This window comes from Ambystoma mexicanum, chromosome 13 (genome assembly GCF_040938575.1).
Source record: "Ambystoma mexicanum isolate Mex_15411 chromosome 13, UKY_AmexF1_1, whole genome shotgun sequence".
Lineage (NCBI taxonomy): Eukaryota > Metazoa > Chordata > Amphibia > Caudata > Ambystomatidae > Ambystoma > Ambystoma mexicanum.
Genome location: NC_090938.1, coordinates 312,382,407 through 312,397,208, shown reverse-complemented (window position 1 = coordinate 312,397,208; position 14,802 = coordinate 312,382,407). Strand labels below are relative to the sequence as shown.

The following is a 14,802-nucleotide window of genomic DNA, read 5'->3' as shown; positions in this document are numbered from 1 at the left end:
CAACTTCAGACCATTTATTGCCCAGCAGACCTATCCAGTTATGTCGGCCTCAAGCATCCTCCTCTCCCCCTCTGTCAACCTAGGGATGGCCACCTTCCTCTGGTATTTTTCCACCTCGTCCTTACCCGGCCCCTCCGGATGGGAGTACAGGTGCTCGTAATAGTCAGCAAAGCAATCCAGGATGCTTCCTGTGGTGCCAATCACCTCCCCTGCTCGTCCTTCAGACGGCAGACCCACCTTCCCCCCGGCACTCCCGGATCCTATTGGCCGGTTCATAGTCATAGTTCGCTTTTATTCGAAATGGGGGGGTTCCCCACAACCCTCCTTTTTTATTTTTTTATTTTACCCCTTTTTTTTATTCCCAGACCCCAAAATAAATAAATAATTTAAAAAAGGAATTCGACTTTTTTTTTTCTACATTTATTTTTCGACATTATAGTCTTTCGAAAAAATGACTGCACACCCTATTGGCCAGCAGTGTCCCTGCTTTGTCTGCCCTCTTATAGCACCATTGCTTGGCAAACCAAATCATCTTCACCACCCTCCCTTATCAGAAGTGAGTGTAATTCCTGCCCTTTGTCTCGCATCGGGCCCCAGCAACTCCCCTCTGTCCGGGCCCCGTTAATTTCGCCCTCATCACCCTCAATTCTTCCCTGATCTTTCCTTCTTTCACTCTTCTCTCTCTTCTTGCGTGCCCCATCCGCGATCACTACACCTCGTACTGTTGCCTTTGCCGTCTCGCATACCATTTTACCGTGTACCTCGCCTGTATCATTAAGTTAGAAGTAATGTTTAATCTCGGTTCTCAGGAAGTCCCAGAATACCGGGTCGCGAAGGAGACCATTGCTATGCCTCCAATGCGGGGCGCACCCCTCCTATCCCCTTCTATCCACCATTCCAGTGTGACCATCTCATGATCTGACCAAGTCACCATTTCCACCTGCAGCCCAGCTATCATAGCCTCCTGTTCACTTGGGACCAGCAGCAGGTCTATTCTGGCGTACGTCCGATGTGGGGGAGAAAATAAAGGTGCATCCACCCGCCTTCGGTAACTTAGGCATCCATAAATCCCTCCAGAAGTGGTCTTCCAGCAATTCGGCGAAAGCTTCATGCTCCCTCCCCTTTGTCTTAACCTTATTGTCCCTCGCTGACCACCAGTCCACTGCCAAATACGTAATCAGGTTAAAGTCTGCCCCTATTATTATCATGCCTTCCCCTCACTCCTCAAGCACCAACAACACTTTCTGAATGAACGCCAACGTTCGGTACATATATTTACGCGATGGTGAACAGTCTCCCCTCAAGGCGTCCCTTCGCCGCCACAAATCTACCGCCAAACCCCTGCTGCACCTGTTCCTCCCTTAACTGCATCGCACTTGACAAAACAATCCCCACTCCCTCCGTTTTACTGGTCCTAGTATGCTTGCCCAACCCCAGGACCTTTCAGCACCCCCTCCCACCTAGTCTAAAGTGCGTTTCCTCTAAGCAGAGTGCCGCCAATCAACTCTTAGAAAACATGTTCACTGTAAGGGACCTTTTGTTTGGGGAGTTCAGCCCTTTCACGTGGAGTATCACTACCTTCCAATTAGCCAGCCCCCTGTTGCCTTACCCACCCGCCTCCCTTGTCTCGGTCTGGGCTACTCCAATATTCAGTTGTGACGACACTAAGCATGCTCAACCCCCCTGCCTCCTCCCCCTCCCCACCTACCCCTCAGTGTCAGCTTCCCCCTTTCCCCACTCTATATTTTCTGCTCTTACTCCCCCCCCCCAGGCCCTCCGGACTCCCGACCCCCCCCCTCCTGCGGCATTCGGCCACCCGTAACCGTCATATTGGGCAACTCGACCGAACCACCAGGATAATGGCCCCTGCCCACGTCCCGCTAAGTTCCCAAACTTTTTCAGCCCTTTGGAAATTTCTCAACTGCACCCAACTACCCCCTCACTCCTTCATTGTGTCCCGGAGCCACTCTTCCACCCCTCAACCGGTCTTCCCCTTCATTCCTTCAAACTATTAGAACTATAACAATGGATTTCCAAGATGGCCGCTGGCACAGTGTGACGTGCCGACGGCACTCTCCGGACCTGGGCGTTAAAAGGTGCCCACCACCCCGGCTGCAGACCCGCTGTGAGCGCTGCATGTTTTCCCGAAGTGTCGTTGGGAGCGGATTTGTGCGGAAAAATCCCCGGCTGGGATTGAAAACCATCCTGGAGCATACCCCGACAGACGCACCCCTGGTCTGTGAGGCCTTTGTGGAGCGACGGTCATCGCTCTCGGAGCGCGTGGAGGAGGGGGTGGCGCACCCGAAAGAGATAGGGAGCTCCGGCACTGCAATCTCCCTAGTGAAGTGCTCGTTGGCTGCTGAGGAGTTCCGCGGAAGGGGGGCCATCGGAGCAGCGGCGATTGGTGGCCCGGCTCCCCAAGAGGAGCCCTGGTGAGCACGGCTCCCGGAGAGCCTAAGCACCGAGCCCGCAGGGGAGCGGCGGTGCTGGCCGAGGCATCGGTGGCCTCGGCTTGATTGCGGCGCACCACTGGCGATCCCTGCGTGACAAGGAGCACAGACGCGGCGGGCCCCTCAGGTGGGGTTGAACACCCGGCAACATTCCGGGGGCGTTGTATCAGGACCTGAATTGTTGGATGAGCAGAGGAGTGGAGTTGGTCCCGGCAGGCTTCTTTTCTGCATGCTGCATCGAGTGACACCCGGCCTGCTGAATGTGAAGGTACGCGGGCAGGGGAGAAGGTGGGTGGCCCCCGAGTGCAGTGTGGTACACCCGGTGGGACCTGTCAGCTACAGGTCTGTCCCGTACACACCCCCACGGCACCAGAGGGTCCCAAGACTTTGTTTGTGAAGCTGGTAGCTACTTTTGGGGCTGCTGGAGGCCCTTTAGGAGTAGAGGGGCCCAAGGAGGATGGCGGAACGGGCTGGCCCACGGGGGTGGAGGAGTGACACGGGCACCCCTGATCATCGAGGGGGCTCTCCCCCAAGTGCTGGCAGGAGCTGTACTGACCCCGCACAGTGAGTCTTTGGAGGAGTAACACACAGGGGATCAGCCGGAGTGACTGTGGGGCTTGCCAGGGGGAAGGACGCTCCCAGACCCTCAAGAAAAGTGACCACCATCTGCATCGTGCCAGCTCTTGCCGGGAGCGGAGGAATGTTGGGGCAGGGCGAGCGGGCTGGGACACTCCACGCAAAGGAGACATAAGCAGGACGTCCACGAAACTTATGGGGAAAGGAGGGAAGACTCCAAACTCTTCGGGAGAAGTACTGGGCACTCAGGCGGTAAGAGAAGGCTCCGGGGCCGTCCGTGGGAAGACGGGAGAGGACACCACTCAAGGAGAAGTGGAGGATCTGGCACCCTTGCCCAGACAGGAACTTTTAGGGGAGTTGCACGCCCTAGAGGCAAATCTGGCGAAAACCTTTCAGGAACAATTCCAGCTAATGCGCAACGACTTGAATGAAGCCATTGGGGAGATGAAACAAGAGATGCATTAGCCGGGGGAGAGGACAGATGTGTTGGAGGAAGGCCTGCAGGAGATGGGCAACGATATTTCTGCTAAAAGTGAGGCTATAGAAAGGCTGGATGTAGCCACGAGAAATCTTGAGATTCAGATGGAGGACTTGGAGAATATATCCCGCAGGATCAATATAAGAGTGAAATCGCTGCCGGAATCAGTACCATACAAGGCTTTGAAGGAGGTGCTTCAGGGCGTCTTCGCTGATATTCTCGGGGAGGATAACCCCAAGGCAGTGGAGTTAGATTGGGTGCATAGAACTGGACGTTTGAACAAGGGCCAGTCAGCGAGGCCAAGAGATGTGTTGGCATCGTTTGCCAGATACGCCCAAAAGGAGGCGGTTCTCAGGGCAGCAAGACCAAAAGAACCCATAATGTACGAGGGCCAGCAGATTGCTCTTTTCCAGGATTTGGCGGGCATTACTCTCGTGAAACGGAAGCATATGAGTCCACTGCTGAAGGTCCTCAATGAAAAGGCGATTCGATATAAATAGACCTTGCCGTTTGGTTTGACTTTCGAATGGGAGGGAGCCCAGCGGCGGGTTACATCTCTGCAGGAAGGGGAAGACCTCTTGGGTTTAGACCTAGACGAAGCATCTGCTACCACAAGCCAGAAAGGTGGGCACGGCCGCCCTAGGCCCCGACCATGGGAATTGACAACAGTTGGCGAAAAAAGGCGTAGAGGATCAAGACATGGTGAACCGCAAAATAGAGGGAAGCCGGGCTCACCGAGCGGCGAGAATAAGTCACAACCCTAATTTGTACTGGGAATGTCAGAGGTGGTGGGCCTCAAAAAGGAGGATGTATGCTGGCAGATTATTAGGGGAGCAAACATGTTGGAAGCTGAAAGGGCGTCGATGCCTATGTTAGGAATGGGGAGAGAGCGGGAAGGTGCTATCCTTCGGGGGGGTGGAGGAAGGGAGGAGAGGGGGGAATGGGAGGGAAGGGGGGAAGAAGTTGGGTGATGTCAACTAGCAGTCGGGTGAAGCGATGGTCAGGGGAGCTCTCTCAGGTAGCGCTAACTACCTCTGATGGGTAACATTTCAAGTGGCTAACACATAATGTGAGGGGGTTGAACACCAGCCTTAAAAGGAAAAAATTAGAGCATTTTACACGGAAAGAAAAAACGGACTTTATGGGGCTCCAGGAGACACACTTGAAGTGCATAGATCAAGGTAGATTAATGTTGCGTGGCTTCGACCAGATTCTCCAGGCCTCCGGCCAAAATAAAACGAAGGGGGTGGCTTTGGCCATCAGAAATACGGTGGACTTCAGGGTTAGTGAGGTGATTAGAGAGGAAGGGAGATATTTACTAGTCAGGGGGAAATTCCAGGAGGCCCCATATACTTTGGCCATGGTGTACGCTCCCAACTCTGGTCAAGAGCTATTTCTACAACGATTCCTAAAAGTGCTAGAGGAGCAAAGTTGGGGTCAGATTGTCATAATGGGGGACTTTAACATCGCTTGGGACGGGGAGAGGGATAGATCTGGGAGGCGAGGAGGGGGAGGGGCAGTAATGTCGGCAGACCTGAAGGAAAGGATTGGCAGGATGGGGCTATGAGATGTATGGAGGGAATTGAAAGGGGAGGACGACGGTTACACGTTCCTGTCGGGAGTTCACGGGTCACAATCCAGGATTGACTACAAATGGGTGTCGGTAAGCTTGTTGGGGAGCATCCGGGAGGTCGTCACCGGGCCGATTGGGATAGCAGACCATAAAACAGTCTCCCTGGTGATGGAGCTGGGTCGGAGGGCAAAGGGTTTGTGGGGCTGGAAATTACCAGAAGCCATACTGAGAGACCCGGAAGTGCGGGAGAGGGTTGAAGAGAAAATCAAGGTGTTTTTCGAGAGTAACAGAAAAGAGGACACTGACGAGGGTATAAGGTGGGGTGTGTTCAAGGCTACTCACAGGGGGGAATTTATAGCCTTATCAGCCCACCGGGTGAAGCAGGTACAGGCTATGGAAGCCCAATTGGAAGGCAAACTGCTGATAACATCAGGCGAGTGGCCCTTATAACTGAAAAAGTCAAGAAAACAAACACTCCCGCGGTCATGGTGGCTTTGGATGCGGAGAAGGCTTTTGACTGTGTGGAGTGGACATTTCTGTTTCGGGTTATGGAAAAAATGGGATTTGGTGGGGAGTTTATGACAATGGTGACGGCCAATTATCAAGCCCCTACAATTAGGGTGATGGTGAATGGGACAGCCTCTAGGTTAATCCAATTGCAGCGGGGAACAAAACAGGGTTGCCCGCTTTCCCCAATACTTTATGCAATCTATCTAGAGCCTTTATTGCAAGCAATCAGGGACTCCTCGGAGATCCGGGGCATTCCTTTTGGGGGGGGGAACAACAGAAAGTTGAAGCTTTTGCAGAGGACATGCTGCTTATGCTGTCGGCACCAAGGGATTCACTTCTGGCGAGCGTGACTTTACTAGACGCCTTTGGGGAAGCCTCGGGCCTAAAAATGAATACTAATAAGTCAGAAATTCTGAACTTAACGGCAAGGGCAGTGGATAGAGAGAGCCTAGGAGAGAATACTTCCTTTCAGTGGAGCCCGGGAGGGATTCGGTATCTGGGGGTGAAAATGATGGCGACTTTAGGGGGGTGGTACGCAGCGAACTTCCCTCCGCTCCTCAAGGCAATTAAGAGGGACTTTCTGCGATGGAGGAACCCGAGGGTGTTTTGGATGGGGCGGATAGCCGCGGTTAACATGGTCACGCTCCCACGCTTGTATCTTTTTCAGGCGATCCCTCAATCGGTCCCGGCTAGTTTTTTCCAGGAATTGGGCAAGCTGACAAGAGAGTTCATTTGAGAGGGGAAAAGAGCCAGGCTGGAGACTAGACTGCTGATGGCACCTAGGGAGGAGGGGGGCTGTCATTGCCGGATTTTCAGCAATATTATGAAGCAGCACAATTGCACATCATAAGAGATTGGCTGAAGGGAGATGAAGGAACGCAAGATAAATTATGGGTGAGGATGGACAGGGCTGTGGCGCACCGGAAACTAGCTGAAGTATTGTGGCTCCCTAAGGAGCATAGACCCAGGCATCTCTACCAGACTACTATTACTAAACTGATGGCTGAAACATGGGACAGACTGTCGGGTCCTAGGGGAATCACTACTTTCCTATCCCCTTTCACCCCCATTTTTGGAAATGGGGATTTCACCACGGGTTTGGAGAATGGGGCATTTGCAAAATGGTGGGAAGGTGGCTGTAGGAAATTGTGTGACATGTTCCGGGGTGGGGAAGTGTTATCTTTAAGCGATTGTAAGAGGGAATTTGCTACACATGAGGACGACAGGTTCCGATATGCGCAGATACGTCACTGGGTATTACACCCAAAGGTCAGATTGGCGGCTACTCGAGATCCAACCCAATTTGAGAAATTTCTCCTTACTAATGATGGCACGAAAGGGCCTAGGGAAGGTTTGTGGAGGAGAATACCTAAATTGGCCAAAGAGTCCCAATTACAAGAGGCATGGTACAAGATTTTATTTGGGTGGCATTACACCCCTGACCGGCTACATAGAATATACCCCTCGGTATCGGGTGAGTGCTGGAGGGGGTGCGGGATGGCAGGTACGGCAGAGCATATTTGGTGGAAGTGCCCGAAGGTTCGAGCTTTCTGGGAAGAAGTACGGGAGGCACAGGAACATGCCTTTGGGCGGGAGGAGGTGGGAACTCTAGTCCAGATCCTCATGGGCATACGGAGGGCCACGGGGGCAGGAGAAACCAGAGGGAGGGAGAAGGCGAAAGCAATCTTGACCTTGGCAGTAATGTTGTTAATTGCCCAAAGATGGAAAGGCCCGGAGGTCCCTAGATGCCAAGACTGGCTTCGGAAGATATGGGAAATTATAGCCCTGGAGTGGGCATCCTATGCCATGAATGACAAGGTTCAGTCCTTTGCGGCGGACTGGGGTGATGTTCTGAATGTGCTTAAGGACGATTTCAGGGTGATGTAGTGCCTGCAACGTTTGAAACTGTTGGATTTACAATGAACATTGAGTTGCAACCCGAGTGAAGGGTGAACTAAGAAGGTTAAGCTAGTTGCCAAGGGGGGAAGGGGGTGGGACGGGGTGGGACAGGGAGGGAGGGGGGTGGAGGGCATGTTCTTTTACTCTTTGAATGTTATGTTGCAAAGTTCAATAAAAAGAGTTTTAAAAAAAAGAACTATAACAACGACAACTAGTGATCTGTTCCCTTCCAACTCACCACCGTCCCACCCCCCCACCCTGCTCATAGACCCATCAACCAACAGACAGCCCTGCCCCCCCCTGACCCGTGTGCTCAGGGTCACACCACCCCTGAAAAACAAAGAGCACCTGATATTAGATATTGTCCCCTTCAGGTAGTCTCTTGTCTGGATGGCGGTGTGCCCAGTTTCTGGAATTGCCTGGCACCTGCATTTGACGCCTCCCATACTCTCATCGGGCCACCGGGTTTTCACCCCCAGCTGTCCCTTCCTCTGCTTCTCCACCCTTGCCTTCCGATGGAGTCTCACAAGCTTCTCTGTGGCACGTACAATGTCCTCTGTTACTAGGTGGCGCGCCTCTCATTCCCATTCGAATGTTAACAAGAATGTCAGGGTCAGGGGTCAAAATTTCTTTCGTCTCATCAACGTCTGGGCTGAGAGTTCTTGGAATATCGCCACTGTGAAGACCACAAATTCGATCGGTCCCATACACCTTGCCTTTTCCGGGATGTCTGCCTTGTCCCTGTAATAATGTAGCCTTGCCAGCTCTGAGCAGGGACCTCTGTTCCCTCCCCCACACGGTGAACAGGATCCAGGGCTACTCGCTCCCCCTCCTTTGTCCGCAGAACCATTCCTATGATTTCCTGGAGTTTCCTTTCGAGCCCCGCCATCGACTTCCTCCTTTTCCTTCAGAAACAGAGGGTATTGCACCTCTCTCCATTTTCAATATTGTCAAACCTTCAGTCCCAATTGTGCTTCTTTCCTTTCAATATCCCGAAGATGTGCCTCCATCTGAGACTCTAATACCCCTGAGTAGGTTTGGTTCGCTTCCACTCCATCCAATCTTTCTTCCAATGTCACCACCTTCGCTGTCAGGCCTGCCACCTTAGCTCCAATATCTGCTCTCATTCCTCTTATTTCCTCCAGGATCATATGGATGTCATTTTTATGGCCCCTATTGCAAGAGTCTGTCTCCAGCTCATCTACCAGGCTTAACCCTTCAGCTATGTTACTTGTCCTCCCTCTGCCGTTTGTACCTCCATTTGTTGGTCCTTCCGCCGGGGCTCACTCTGCCTCCTCTGCAACCCACCTATGGGGTTCCTCCTCCACCACTCCCACTCTCCACCACACCGGTGTCTGGACAGCACCCCTCGCCTGCACCACTCCACTAACCACGTTCTGCTGCCCCTCTTGCAGTCCGGGGGCGGGGCGCCACTTCCACTTCTCTGCCTGTCCACTCTTTTGCGCTGTGGTGTTGCCTGGGCTCCCCCTGACAGGGATAGCCCGCAATACTCCCCAGAACTTGGGTCCTGGGCCTGCAGCCGACTCCCCGGCTCCTCCTCCTCCTCCTCCTCCTCGGTGGGGTGCTCTGCTGAAGGCACTGTCTTCCCCTTGTGTTCTCTTGTCCTCCAGCTGCTCCACCTAACCCTCCTGGGATATTCTGCTGGCCACCCTCTTGCTCTCTTCTGGGGTGGGGTCTTGCCGCTCCACTTCCTTATGCCCTTCGGCTCCCCCCACGCTGTCTTCCAACTCCTCACCGTCTGCACTGCCGGGCTTAGGATTGCTCTCCAGGGAGAGGGGGGCGGCGGGGGAAGCCCAGGCCGACACTCAGCAACTAGGCAGGTGGATCACTATTCCGGCTCCTCTTCTCCCCCGCTCCCAGGCACTTCGGTGACCCTCCAGTGTGGTGGAGGGGGTGAGATGAGAATGGCCTCCACTGTGTCGTGCCTCACCCTGGGCAGGCCCGACTCCCAGGGGTATGCCGCTCCTGTTCCGCTCCCCCTCACTTTGTTCCTGTCATGCGGCCCGGCTGGCAGTTTCGCCGCCTGGGTCTCCTTCGTTATTTGACCCTGGCGCTTCTCACTCGCTCCTCTGTGCTGGTGGCTTTTCCACACCTCGGGGACCGCCCTTGCATGGTACCGGAGCTATGCGCTCTGCTACAACTCCACTTTCCCTTGCGGCAGGGGCTGGAGCTCTACAGTCAGGCCGCCATCTTTCCCACGCCCCCTTGTGGCAGTCTCGCTGGTGGCTTTTTATCTGACCCACACAGCTATAATCACATCCTTCTGGTCTGATAGGGTAGTTCTTATTCTGCCATTTGCTCCTTTGTAAGTCAGTTTGGCTTGCAATAGAACGATTAGTCTGCTTTATCTCAGTTCAGTATTCATAACAAGGAGTCTTTCTCCATTTCACTTTGGTTATACCCTTTCTGTGTTTAAGGCACCGGGACTTGGCAAGTGGGTGGTTACAGAGCGCTCCTGCGTCACAATCTATCAGTAAACTCACTGGGCCTAGCGTGCGCGTCCGTTTGCCTTGCTGTCTCCAGGTCCTTTGCTTCTGCTTTCCTGCGCGGCACCGCAGCCCATTCTTGGCATCCTGCGTCACTCTATTAAGGAGCTCTCCTTTCTCCCTCGTCTCTCCGGTACATGGCTGCCACCTGAGCCCGACTGCAAACTGGGAAACCTCTGCAATCAAGGTCTCAAACAGCAGAGAACCTCTCAGGACGTTTAACACACAGCAGTGGTCCCAGCGTCTCTGCTCTTGTCTGCTGCCACATGGAGGTGTCACAACTAGTCCACCTCCTGCTACTGCTCTTGTCCTCCTCCTTTTCTATGGCCTGCACCTGAGGGGGCCTTTTATGCCTCCCAGTCTCCCTCAGGAGTGGGTCATTACTAGCAATAGGCTGCAACTTGCATTCTCATGCCTTTGCAGCCCACTTCCTAGTCCTAGTACCTTGGGAATTGTGGGACTTTGAGTCTGCAATGTCAAAGAAATCAGCTTTTCTAATCAACACCCAGTTCATTTCTTTCCTTTTTTATATTCCCTAAAGGAGTATTATAAGTATTTCATGAAGAATTTGGCTTTACAGACGAATAATGGTGGTCGTCTAAATTGGTATCACTCTCATAGGAGTTTTCATCTCTATGAAGGTCAGCAACTTTAAAAGGGGTTTTCGTACTTTCAATACATAACTGGTTATGATGGTTTTCACTCACATTCAGATAGATAGCTTGGGAAAATAAAATTGCTGACAGCAAGCCATTACATATTCCGGTATAAATAATACTTCCTTCCTGGAGAAGGACAAATACTGCGTCTCACCAAACAGAGTCCTCCTGTTTCCCTGGGGCCCTTTTCCTCCCAGGTGATCCTCCCAGCTAATACTACCCCCAGGGTCAGTAAGCGTCTGCCTTTCTCAGGCCACCTGGAAGGAGACTTAAGGAGTCCTTACAAAAACCCTACCTAATGATTCATCACAAGGGCTAAAGGTCCCTTTCGACTCTTGAATTTTGCTGCTGACCTGAGTCATGTAAACTGGTACTACCCAGAACCAATCTCTTTGGTGCAGGTTCGACGCCTTCTCATCATTTACAAAGAAGACATCCCAGCCTTTATTATGACCATTATTCAATGAACTCACAATATCTTTCCTCCTCTCTCCCACTGGGTGTAGAATAGATGCAAACAGTGTTGGAAAATGCGAAGATATCAAAACCCAACTGTCTCAAGCGGATAACGTCTCTTAATATAGTGTTGTATACAATTTGTGAGCGTATATCTAGCATAACCTGATCAGTTCTTGAAGAATCTGGGAAATCAACCCTATCAATGCCCTTTGTTGTTATGAGTCTCGGATTGGGAATGTTAGGGTAGATTCTGGGGTTGGCAGAGCCGTACCTAGGGTCCGCGGACCTCCAGCTCAAGGAGGGCCTTAACTCCCTCCAACGTCCCAAATAAGTCGAGGTCCACACAAAGAGCAAAGGATAACTGCCATTTTATTATATCAAACGAGCAGGGTCAACATACAAAGCATCAGGTTTCATCCGAGCACGTCTGGACAATTTCAGGTTCGCAGGCCCTTTTCGTACACTTGTGATGTCACAATTGTCGTCACTTACCAAAATCCTTCCCCGAACCTAACACCACTCTCGGTTGGCTCCCAGAGTGGTAGGTCCAGTATGGAGACATATGGGGTGACTTGTTATTGGTGGGCACGCTGTCAGGTGGTACACTTGGTTCATCCCTAAAAATTGCTACCTGAGAATTGTTACATTGGAACCCCTGATGATTGGCTGGAGATTCTGGCCACTGGCCCCTGTCCCCCAGTGTACTGATTGGTCAGGCTGCGGGCCCACAAGCCTGGGACCAACGTCGTTCCCAGCCCGCGAGATACCTGCTCTCGTATACTATGTATCAACAAGATGCAACTATGTGACAGCGTGTAACAATGAGGTCTTTGCTAATGCCATGAGAGCAGTCCAGTCCCAGCGTATATTGTAGGTGGATTGTTGAAGTTATGTGGCAAGGTTCAGTCTCAGACGTGGGATGGCTGTATCTTCCCAACTTCCAGGCTTGGCCTCATGTCAGGTCGGCCGAATCACGTGTGAGGAGACCGCTAGGGAAGTCTAATTACTTCGATTTGATTTGTATTTTAGCTTGAGGTGTCCTGCTCTGTAGTTGGGCTCATCATGGCACCGTGAGTGACGAATGTTAATTGCATTATTATGGCCTTGGCAGTCTCTGCCAGGGCGATTCTGCTCGTTCAGCAGCTTGCAGCGTCGAGATCTCTGCAAGAGGAGATTAGTGTGCTGGATTGATCCGAGGCCTACCTAAATTCTGGTTAATCTTCCAATATGATTGCTCAAGTTTAAAAGTATGCAATGGGTGGTCAGGTTCCTTGAGTGTTCCTGTCCATCCATAGAGTAAATAGCAAGTAGCATCTGCAAGCATATATACAAGCTCTTCTGGCATCTTGCGTTCCTGCAGTGCGATAGCGGGCCTATATTAAAAATAAACGTGCAGACAGGATATGTGTCACTGTCCTCTAGCTCATAGAACTGTATGCGTATGTTCTTCTTGTGGATTGGTGTGTTAGCCTATTGCATGTGTGCTTCTTGTCTAACGCGGCTATGTCGTCATGGAGTCTCTAACGACCTGCAACATGGCCTGTGGGGACGTCAATCGAGTTGGTCCATATAATCGTCTCCAGCTCAGTCTTGGTTGTCGTTGGTTGTGTTGGCTAAGGCTCTTGCCATCGTGGGGTTGATCTGGCAAATGGCTGGATGTCTGTTGTAATGTGAGCTGGCGTTGGGAGTGGTGGGACCAGGTGCAATCTCGAATAGTCGATGGGTGTTCGGTCGTGCTTCTTCCGGTTAGGGGCCCCATCAGGAGGGAAGGGTCACTCAGATTTTCCCTCTTCAGAAACGTCCACAAACAGTGCCAAAATGTTAGATCTATTTAGGCACAGATCTTTAACTTTTTTTAGTAGACTCTACCAATAGGCTATTTAGAGACACCCTATTGTTGAGTAAATCATTATAGGATTTCTTACCTCCAGGGCTGCATAATAAAGGGGTTCTCGCTCCAAACTTTCAAATGCCACAGACCTGTGCTCCATTACCAATCAGCTCACTTCAATTGTCCTATAAATCATGAGGAAGAAGGAGTGTCGCTGTGTCGTGGGTTTTTAGACAGAGATGGGGGTCATTTGGTTCCTGAGACTCCCCTGGTCAACCCAATGTGGAAGCAATAAATGCTGCGATATTTTGTTTTAAATCTAATCCTCTTGACAAAACATGTGAGGTATCAAAAGGAGGCAAGTATCTAAAAAAATATATATTTTTAATATATGTAAAATAATGAGGAAACAATCAACAAGAAATACAAAAAAAGAAAAGCAATAACATAGGCCTCAAATCACATGAAACAATTTGGTGTAGTGTGGCACACGCCTGAACTTAGTATGTTATTTAATCACAGAAAGAGATACGTTTGATTCAAAGCGGTGGTGTCCAAGTAACAACAGAGCTGCAGAAAGGAGAAAGGTAAAAAAGTGAGGTAGGCTGAAAATATAGACAGGAAAAGTACAGTGAGAGTTAGCAGCAAACAGTGGGTACAGGGGTGTATCTGCCTGTCCAAACACAATTTCATGAGCAAATCAAAACGGTCAACGTTGTGTTGTGCTGATATAATTGGGAAGTGAGTCCTCAATATTCCCAATAAAAAAGTCTGGAGAGATAAATGCAAACAGAAGGAATCCTGGTATTGCTTCTCAGGTATATCGTCAATTGGCCAACACTAGTATGGCCAGTCAAGCGTTGTACTCAAACTGATTCCTGTCCACCCACAGCGCCTTTTAAAATACTGTACATCTTGGGACTAGAGTTGTCACATATATCATGCCTTCCACTTGATGATTCCTTTTCTCGACCCTATTAGCCCCCCTCAAAGCACTAAACACATTTGGGTCTTCACTCGTCTCACACACACTATTAGCATAGCTGTTCAACAAAACGTTCCTATCAGCGAATAATATACTTTTTAACCCCACTCTAGATGTCGAATCATCAATTAAAGATGTTTGCACTGTATATTGTTTACAGTTTTATTCACTTCGTCACGTATGATGGATATTATCTCTGGGCAAAGCCTCTTTTGAATTATTTGACACACCTGGAACTGTATCTATTTGTACCGCCATGTGTACACCTTGGTTCTCCACAATCAAAATAGGGGATGTAGAAACATTCAATTACTGGGCACCTTGACAGACAGTACTAACGTTGTGGGCTTCCACAAACAATGGATTAAAAACAGTGTGGACAACAATTACATTTCTTTCCATAGCCCACACTTCTCGGTTTAGTTAGAGATTCTTGTAGAGTTAAGTTACAAAATAACTTTCTAGATGATTTCCCTTTAAATTTTTTTGTCTTCTTAGTCTTACCTTTCCTCCCCTGAATAGGAACCTGTATTTGTTTTAAGCTACTTTCCACATAATTCAGGCCAAATTGAGTACCAGAGGGGCCTGCCAATAGATCTTCCATTGGATCCCCGTTTTGATTACTTATCTCCAGCACAAATTAAGAAAGTGCGATGGAGTCAACAGCTGTGGTTCTCCGATGCCCCCTTAAAACCTATTAGCCAACATGGGCAGAATTTTGGACCACTGACGTCGTCCCACTATTTTCAGGAACACCTAAAACCCGATGGTGTGTCTGTTTTGAAAGCTTCCGCACCTCCATTAGAAACCAACACTTTTGAGAGTAGGTTGCAACTCGTGTTGGGGTGTGGGGGTGTGGGGGTGTGGGGGGGTGG

The 14,802-nt window shown here is 50.7% G+C and overlaps 1 protein-coding gene across 3 annotated transcripts in view; it reads right to left on the bottom strand.

Annotated features, from left to right (window-relative positions):
- Positions 1–14,802, bottom strand: part of SLC12A6 (solute carrier family 12 member 6) — a 3,180,404-nt gene that overhangs the window by 1,750,647 nt on the left and 1,414,955 nt on the right. The gene's annotated exons all lie outside the window — the stretch shown is intronic.